The sequence below is a fragment of the Equus asinus genome, chromosome 22, assembly GCF_041296235.1.
Source record: "Equus asinus isolate D_3611 breed Donkey chromosome 22, EquAss-T2T_v2, whole genome shotgun sequence".
NCBI classification, from domain to species: domain Eukaryota; kingdom Metazoa; phylum Chordata; class Mammalia; order Perissodactyla; family Equidae; genus Equus; species Equus asinus.
The window spans coordinates 68,402,727-68,412,791 of record NC_091811.1 but is presented as its reverse complement, the minus strand read 5'-3'; positions in this window follow the sequence as shown (position 1 = coordinate 68,412,791).

Sequence of the window (10,065 nt, the reverse complement as noted above, 5' to 3'; positions counted from 1 at the left end):
TCCTTCTGCCAGAACGGTCTTTTCCTTGAGGTCTACGTGGCTGACTCCCTCAAGATCTTCAGATCTCTGTTCAACCTACACCTTACAAGGAGGGCCTTCCCTGATGAACCTATATAAAAACACTCTGCTTTACTTCACTTAATAACTTTAATATCAACTGGTATATTTGACCATTGTCTATCTTTTCTGACTAAAAATAAGCTCTGAGAAGGGGAACGGTGTCTGCAGATTCAGTGCTGCATTTCTAGCACCTAGATCAAGCCACTATATTTGTTGAAAGAATGAATGAATCCTATCTAGAAAGAGACGCTAACTATAGGATGTCCTGATGCAGACCCCATATTGGACCTCACATAAACCCCTATTCCAAGACTTCCTGAATACTGCAGTACTACCTCTTTTGGGGTTAACCCTGAAAAGTATATATATAAAAGCATTCAAAAAGTGAAATTCCTGCGCTACATCCTCTTCAATCAAGTTATCTCCATAATATTCAACAAGAACTTAGTCATAGTAGATTGGGAGCCCTCCTAATGGATGACAGTATATCCACTGCTTCACAGAAAAATCAACTTCTCATTTCTTCACTAATCTTGAGATGAAGGCATTTTTTTAGTTTGGCCCTAGAACAGTGTCTGGCACCCAGTGGGCAACTCAGTAATTGATGAGAGAATGAACACATGAAACCCACTGGTAACTGAGGCCTTTCAAGTATTGGAAGACACTATCCATTGCCACCCAGTACTAGCTTCCCTATCTCAGCCTGGCCGCTACCCAATGGTAGTTGCTTCCAGCACCATGCTAGGGCCCAGTCCGCCTCAGGAAATCTCTGGTTCTAGTGACCTCTATCTTAGCCGATTTCTTCATGAAGCAGATTCCAACTAAGGTCCTCAATCCAAGATTTTGAAGTGTTAGCACAAACAGCTGTTTTTCAAAATAGTATTTGAAAAAAGGAGACACCATATCACCATAAGAAGGGCAGAAATGGTTTGGCACGGGTAGATTACCGTCTAAGTGCAAAGGTGTCCACGAGAGTGACCCTGGGAGGTATAAGATTCCAGACAGTCTGCTCGGTGAGGGAGGATGGCCGTTCAGGAAACTGCAAAGCACATTACTCGTATTCATCACTGCACCCCATCCAAGACAATGACGCAGGCACTTTTGCGTAGCCTCACATGCAACTCAAAGTTTCAGAATGTCTGTCTTGTCACTAACCATCGCAAGTAACTGCACTTCTCCCACACCCAGGCCAGCACCCTGGATCCTGGTGATCAGGCACTTGGTTTCCTCCACCCAGCACTGTGTGAAGACCAACCTTGAGGCTGTTCAGTGGGAAAGTAGTGTCATGAGCTCACTTCTGATAAATGTAAACCCAATGCTCTCCTTTGACATTATTTGAAATTTTGAAATAAAACCTATCAAAGCAATGGTAGTTTTAAAGTATGCTTTTTCAAACCACACATGCCCCTTTCTTCCACGTCGAGAATCTGACAGAGCGGGAGACTGTTTATAACCTTACCTATTTGCTGTCTCCACAGCTTCACTGGACCGTTCGTTGTCTCCCACTTCATCAACTGTACTCAAATAAGATTTCACACATAAATAGGAGACTGTTTTAAAGGACATTTATGTTTTTTGGAGAAATACCCTAAGTATTACCTTCAGTACTTGTTAGTATCATATTGCAGGTATGACGGCAGCTTGAATTCAGTTAGCCTTATACAAGAAATGGCATATTTCTATCATTGTAATTTTACTGTAAAGTATGGGTATATTAAAACATATACTTGCAGTTCACAGCCAAAACACATGGATATCAACCATTCTGATTAACGAACACGTGACACCACCTTAGGAGCCCCTATGCCACACCTCCTTCATTGCATTCCTCCACCTCTCCGCCCCAGAGCCACATGCCGAATTTTGTTAATGATTCCTTGTATTACTCTTCTATTGTCTCCCTAACATAGGAATCTCTACTACACACACACACACACAACTTTGCCTGTTTCAGAACTTTATATAAATGGAATAAGACTGTGTGAATTCTGTGACTTGCTTCTTCCAGCCAATGTAATTTTAAGATTCATTTATGTTGCTTGTGCAGTTGGAGTTCTTGTATTTTTAGGGTATATGCACTGCATTGCACAAAAGTCCTCTCTACTGTTGCTGGACATCTGAGCTTTTCCAGTTTTTTGCTATTAGAAGAAATGTTGCCATAAACATTCTTGCAAATGCCTCCTAGTGCAGAGATACAAGTTTCCCTAGTGTATACATACACATTTACTTTATAAAGTAATGTTAGGCTGTTTTCCAAAGTGGTTGTACCAATTTACACCCCTTCTGCTTTTCATTGCACTATGTCCTAACCAGTACTTAGAATTGATGAATTAAACTTCTGCCAATCTTGCAGGTGTGACATGGCACCTGTGATTTTAATATGCATTTCTTGGATTACTAATGAAGTTGACTATCATTCCACATATTTACGGAATATTTGTGTTTTTTCTGTGAAATATCAGTTCATCTGTTGCCCATTTTTCTGTTGGGTTTCAGTAGTTCTCTGATAGATCTGTTGTTTATTATATATTCTCAGTATTAGACCTTGGTCAGTTTTGTGTTTTAAACATCTCCTCCTAGTTTGGGGCTTCTCTTTTCACTCTCTTTGTGGTGTCTTTTAATGAACAGAAGTTCTTAACTTAATGTATTCACATATATCAATCTTCCTCTTTATGATTTGTACTTTTAAGAAATCCTTTTCTAATCCAAGGTCATAAAATTATGTCCTATACTTTCTTCTTAAAACAGCCCTAAGTTCGCCTCTCCCATTAAGTCCACCTAGAATTGCATTTCTATATAGCATTAGGCAAAGATCCTATTTTTTCTATCTCAGTAGAGTCCACGACAACTTCCATTCTAGCATAAATCTAATTTCATATTTATATGGCTTTTGGTCTATGTTGTCCCTGGGCGGTTTGTCTATTCCTGCACCAAGTCTGTAGTATCCTATCACAGGTCTCAGGATCTGAGAGGGCAAGTCTTCCCACCTCTTTCTTGGTTACCATTTGCCTTTAACTCTTACATAAAGTTTAGAGCCAGATTGTTAAGTTCAATAACAAAAAGAAACCAATCTCTTGGGATTTTAGTTGGATTTGAAGTAATGCTAGATCAATGTGGGGGGAACTGACAAATTTACAATACTGACTCATCCTATTCACCAAAATGGTAAGTTCATTGCTTTGGTCTATATTAATGTCTTCCATGAAAGATTTAAAGCTTTCTCCAAGAGGGCTTGTACACTTTTATTATTAAATACTAGCTACTTTATCTCTGGTTTCTATATGGATCTTGTGTTCACAGGGCTTGCTAAACTTTTAATTCTAATAAAAGAATCTGTACTCTTTCATATCAACTCATATTGTCTGTAAATTAATAACCACTAAGTCCCACGGTCACATTCTCCAGGCTGGCTCCTATGACTCTAAAGTGGACTATTGCTTTGATTTTTGGGGGTGTTTTTGGTGAGGAAGATTAGCCCTGAGCTAAGATCTGTGCCAACCTTTCTTTATTTTCATGTGGGTCACTGCCACAGCATGGCTTGCTGAATGGTGTAGGTCCATGCCCGGGATCCAAACCCATGAACCCCAGGCCGCCGAAGCAGAGCATGCGAACTCAACAACCACACCATCAGGACAGCCCCTGGCTTACTGCTTTGTTACTGCATCTTTCTGAATTTGTTTCCTCACCTTTAAGATGAGGAGCCCCAAGAGGAGTGTCTGATGCTTCCATGCAGGAAGACATGGGAAGTGGCAGAACACGTCAGCCTTCCAGCTCTCTCCTCCACATGGCACTCAGTCTTCTTCTTTTGTTTACCTTTCTCAAGGTAGTTTTTGCACATTGCAGTCATTATGAGTGTTGAGTAGGAATTATTTCATTTTCTGGCTCCCAAAGGGCTAAAAGAATATTTCTTGGCCTATCCTCCTTCCTGAATCCCATACTTAGCACGGAGCAGACACTCCAATCTAAAAAAGATAGGATTTCAGCCAGGGTTACAGACAAAGCAGGACTACACAGCTAAGTCAAGCCAGGCCCACTCTACAGCTGCCCCGGGAACTGATTCAGAATGAAAGCAGAATACTCCACACCTCTTCAGATAAATATGTACATTTCTTCAACACATTCTCTAATTAATATCTATGTACAGAAGTACAATATATGTAGGTACAAAATACCTTCCCTTCAAATGACTCTCACTGTGTGCACTGACAAATTTAGAAATGTTTTCAGTGTAAGGAAAAAAAAAAAAAGGTTTCAACTGATTATTAATGGGTTTTATTAACTGATTTCACCAGAATAATCAGGGTATTATTCTTCTTACTTCCTTTTTGTTTGGCTGTGCTGCTGTGACTTACGGACACTGATTAGAAAAGCATCTTTCAGATCTTTCTTGCACACTGGAGCCTGGCTTGGATCTTTCAGTTCTTGTGGTTGCACTTTATCGACTGTGTTACTTTGGGCCTGAAGGCATACACTGAACTGTTTCCTCAATTATAAAAGGGAATTACCAAATCATGACTTACCCTTTAACTCTTACTTAAAGCTATCACTAGATGGCAGCACACTAATATTTTAAAACATTTAAAAGTATTTAAACTACTGCAAAAATCACAAAATATTTAAAAATAAGATACCAGTTTTCACCCCTAAAATTGACAGACTTTTCTAAAGCACCTACTATTGAAAAGAATGTGGAGAAATGTGCATTTTCACTACAGGTGAGGTGAAGGTAATTCAGAGGGTAACCTGATGTGTCAAAAACCTCAAATGTTCCCCCTCATTGAATTAAGCACTCCAAGGAACCACTTTTTGGAAAACAGAAACGTGGATTTAGATTTACATATAAGGATATTCACTGCAGTATCCTTTGTACTAGTCAACAATTTAGTGAAATAACCTGAATACCCAGTGACAAGAACGCATTAAAATTATGATGTAAGTTCAAATGCCAGGTAGCCATTAAAAACACAATTTGTCGATCTTTAATGTGCATATGAGTCACCTGGGGATCTTGTCCAAATGCAGATGCTGACTCCCTGGGTCTGGGGGCCTGGATTTGGCATTTGTCACAAGTTCCAGTCCAGGTGAGCTGACACTGGCAGTCTGAAAGCACACTTTCTGAATAGCAAGCTTTTAGACCATTGAGTGATGTAAGAAAATGCTGATACAGTAAGCACATTCAAATGCTCCCAAATAACCTCCCCATATACCTTCCCTATAAAACTGACTGACCCACACAACACGTGTCCAAGAACTTCTGCTCTAAGTACATTATACTTTTACTAACAGCCAGTTGTGTTTGTTCCTAAACTATGTCAACAGTACTTTCTCCTGTGATTTCATGACTTAATATTCTGTAAACCAATGAAATGCAAGCGCATACAGAACCAGTTCAATGAAAATTGAGGTAAATACTTGGAAAGACTCAACAAAGATGAGTCACTTTAAAAACTGCAGTTGACAACGACATACCACTTCACTGGAAAATAACAAGGGTTGGTCAAGATGTGAGAAAATGAAACTTCATGCATTGCTGGTGGGAACGTAAAATGGCGCAGCTGCTGTGGAAAACGGCTTGAGGGTTCCTCAGAAAGTTAAACATAGAATTACCATATTATCCAGCAATTCCACTTCTAGGTATATACCCAAAAGAACTGCAAACAGGGACTCAAACAGCTATTTGTACACCAACGTTCACAGCAGCATTATTCACCATAACCAAAAGGTAGAAACAACCCAAATGTCTATCAACAGATGAATGGATCAACAAAACGTGGCATACATACAATGGAATATTATTCAGCCATAAAAGGAATGAAATTCTGATACATGCTACAACATGGATGAACCCTGAAAACATTACACTAAGTGAAATAAACCAGTCGTATAGGACTGCGTATTGTATGATTCCACTTACACGAGGTACCAAAAATAGGCAAATCCATAGACAGAAAGTGCAGTATAGGTTGCTAGGGGTTGGAGGTGGGGCAGGAATTGGGAATTGTCGAATGTATACAGAGTTTGTTTGGGATGATGAAAAAATTCTGGAAATGGTGATGGCTGCACATTTTGAGTGTACTTAATGCCACTGAAACGTACACTTAAAAATGGTGAAACTAGCCATTTTTGCATTACGTATTTTACAATTTGAAAGATGCCGCCAAATTAGCTCTTACAACTGTAGTATAAGCTTAAGCTAACAAGATGTGATAGACTTACACTAAAAGGACATTCATCCATTCAACTATACTGAACATCTATGTGTCACCACTGATGTAGGCACTTGGGACTGAGAAAATAAAACAAGATCCTTGCTTTCATGGGCCTTTACATTCTAATGGACAGCAAATATATATTGTACCAGAAAAGATGTATTGTGTTAGGCAGGAAATGCTTGGAAAAATAATAAAGCAGAGCAAGGGGGATAGCAGGTTCCATTCTTCAATAGGAAGGTGAAAGCAAACCTCATTAAGGTAACAGTCACGTGGGTCTTCAAAGCATTCCAGGCAAGAGGAATGGCCCATGCAAAAGCCGAGGGACGGCAGCACGTTAGCTGTATGAAAAACAGGGAGGCCACAGTGGCTAGGATGGAGTAAGCATGGGGACGGTGATGGGAGATCTGCTGAGAGGTAACAGGGGCCAAATCAGGGAGGAATCTTTTAAGTCCTGGAGCTTTACCCTGATAGAAATGGAGAGCCACTGCAGGATTTTGAACAGACATGATAGAAAACTGACAGCTGTTCTGAGAATAGACTGTAGAGAGGCAGAAGCAGAAAGCAGAGACCTATTAGGTATTACTGCAATAATACAGGCAAAGGATGAAAGTAGTACTGAGTCGTCAGATTCCAGGTATTTTCTGATGGTAGACAAAGATCTCCTGACATGTTGGATGTGAGTGTGAGAACAGTCAAGCATGATTTCAGTTTTGGCCTAAGCAATTGAAATGGTGGTGCTGGTGTTAGCTGTTGCACAAGACTGGGCTGGCCAGGTGTTGCGTGGGCAGGAGCAGGTGAGCTCCACCTTGGCATCTGAGATAACTCTTATCCAAGTACAGATGTCCACTAGGCAGTTAAGTCTCCAGTCTGGGAAAAACGTCTAATTTGGAAATAGAAACTTAGGAATGAGAGCATATCAAAATACTTAAAAGCCACGAGGCAGGAAAGAGTGCTACGGAATGGAAAGACGAAGCCTCCTGGAAGTGCCCTGAAAGGGGAAAGGTTAGGGAAGAAAAACTGCAAAGGAGATGGACAGGAATGTAAGGAAGAATGAAAACCTATTAGAATCTTCATTCGTGCCTCCCTGCTTTATCTGCCTATTTATGCTAACTGATCGTCTGATCGACTTCTGAGAGAATGACATGTTGCGTCCTCAGTATGTGAGCAAGCAAGGGGAACACCTGGTGGAAGTTACTTCGGGAGCTTTCTGCCCACGTATCCTCAGGAGGGATGAGGTGTTGTGCCATTCACCCTGCTCCTCTCTTTAGTGTTCACTCACATACTCAGACCGTTCAGAAGGCCATGGACAAGAGGAGATGGTGCACTGCAGACGTCCACAGGTAGGCAGCTTCCAGTGTGCAGATACACAGAGCACGTGCACAAGTCACGTGAAACAGAACAGAGCTTAAGTTCACACATCCGGGGAAGACAGTCGCCAGCAATCCTGGAATAACTTGAGTTGTAAAACAGTGACTTCAACAGATAAGTGTTTAAATGGATCCACTATTAACTGTGAAAAGCCAGCCATCACCAAACTGAGTGAGTAACCTAGCTCCAGTCTTCACTTCAGGCAAAACACTTTCTAATAAACCAAGCAGGTACTTAGGATGAGTTAGACGTTTAGGAAGAGTCACGCATTTTGTGTTTTCATTTAAGGTGATGCCCCCTGCCCCCTGCCCCTCAACTTGGGGAAAGCTGAAGGTAATCAAGTAAAATGAAAACAAGTTTTGGGGAAAGCAGAGCTCAAGTGGTACACAGTGGTCCTCAAATTTCTACTCCGCACTGGGGTGGGGCCAAATTCCTGAGTCAGTGCCAAAAGTTTCCACAAATGTTATGCCCATCTTCTATCTGACAGGACAGCTATCTGTAGTAATTACATAGGTAGAACCTGTGCAAGTATTGATATTTTCAAAAAATGAGAGTAACAAGATACTACTAAGTTGCCACGGCCTGTCACACATCATAAAGTCACAGCATATTCCCAAATGCTGACAGGGAAGGCATCAGTACAGCTTAAGTTAGCACTTCCTGCGGGGGGGTTTAGTTTGGTAACATTCAGCAAATTGCGAAAGAAGCTGATCCGGAATCAAAAATCCATTCTGATTTCGACTCACCATTCTGCTAGTCATAACCTCTCAAGAGCCCACCGGAGAATACTATCCTACAGGGTGATTCAAGAAACTATGGAGGTAAGTTGAAAGAACACTGATGGCAACCTCCCCCCCCACCAAAAAAACAAGGGGTACATGAGTGATTCTATTCTACAGCTGGGGTGACAACCATTAAACTGAAAAGTGATGAAGAGAATTATTAATGCCTTTCCCACCCCACAGCTTGATCCAACTACCGGCCTTCTCCTGGGTGACTGAATGTGTTACTAAGTGGATCACCAACAAAAAATGGAGCCTTCGCTCAGGTAGACTAGCCAAGCCCTGACAATCCTTCTACATACCAACGTCAGTCCTTCTCCCAAACTTAAGCCACGACCCACTGCACAATGCCCTCAACTTCAATTTCAAAGAAAAGTCACTAGGTTTGTCTTAAAATTTCTACGACCTACCCACCGCCCACAAACTTCCACGTATTTTGGTCTATTCTCTTGTTCCCTCCTGAGGACAGGGTGTTTCTCTCACAATCCAAAGCCACTTCCTTTCCTACTACTCACCTCAATGAGTAACAGCCTGTTTCCAAAAACCTGGAAGTTGTGCCTGACTCAGTTTCCCCGTTTACCCACTGTCCACATTCTCCCCGCATTTAGATGGTTTCTTCTCTACTTTATCTGTTACTACAAAGTTATGGCTTTAACCCACATCTTCTAAATTCCAAAACCATACAGCTACATGACTACTTGCTCTCTCTTGGATCTCGAAGGCACTAAATTCACACTATCCGCACATCTTTTTCCAAAGTTCCCATCTCAGACAATGGCACACCCTTCAACAAGCTCTGGTCATCCTTCTCATATCCAAACTTCCAGTTATTATCAATTTTGCCTCCTCTTTCACTCAGTCACCTTTTCTGTGCCTCTATGATCCTATCTGCCTGAAGCCTCTGCTAAGTTTCACTGGTTTACCTCATCTATTCGTTTCCCAATTTAATCTGCAGCCAAGCTTTCTGAAATGCTAATGTAACTGTGACACTTCACACACTCCAGTGGTCCCACAGCATTCTTGGGACAATCTTTAATGTGACTTAGAAGCCCTGCAGCCTTGGCCCTTGCCTATTTCTGGAGCCTCAGACATAATCTATGTTCCTCATTTTCTATTTCAGCCAAACGGGCTGTCTTCCAGTTCCTTCCAATGTGCTCTCTAGTGCCAAAGGCCTTCTGTGCAAACCTCTTTGTCTAGAAGGTACTTCCCTTCCCTCTTCACCAAGCTAAGCCTTATTCCTTCATTAAGATGTCAGTGTAATAACTAAGGAAGTAAACTCTATTTTCTAAAGTTTTCCTATAAGCTGAATGTAGATTTTTGAAAGGTAAAGAATGTATATCTCCCTATCTGGCACTGACAATAGCAGTTGATTGGAACTCACATAAGATGAAAAACCAAGAACGCTCTTAGTAAAATATACAAGGGACAAAGACTTAGGACAAGACAGCATTGGAAACCATTTCTAATTAACATTTCTTGTTTCATGGTAATGGTTAAGAAGTAAATCTAGAAGACTGGGCAAATTGTGTCTACAAATCCTTTATTAAAAAGCGCCCCCCGGCCCCCGCCCCGGGGCTGGCCCCATGGCCGAATGGTTAAGTTCGGTGCTGCGCTGCAGGCGGCCCAGTGTTTCGTTGGTTCGA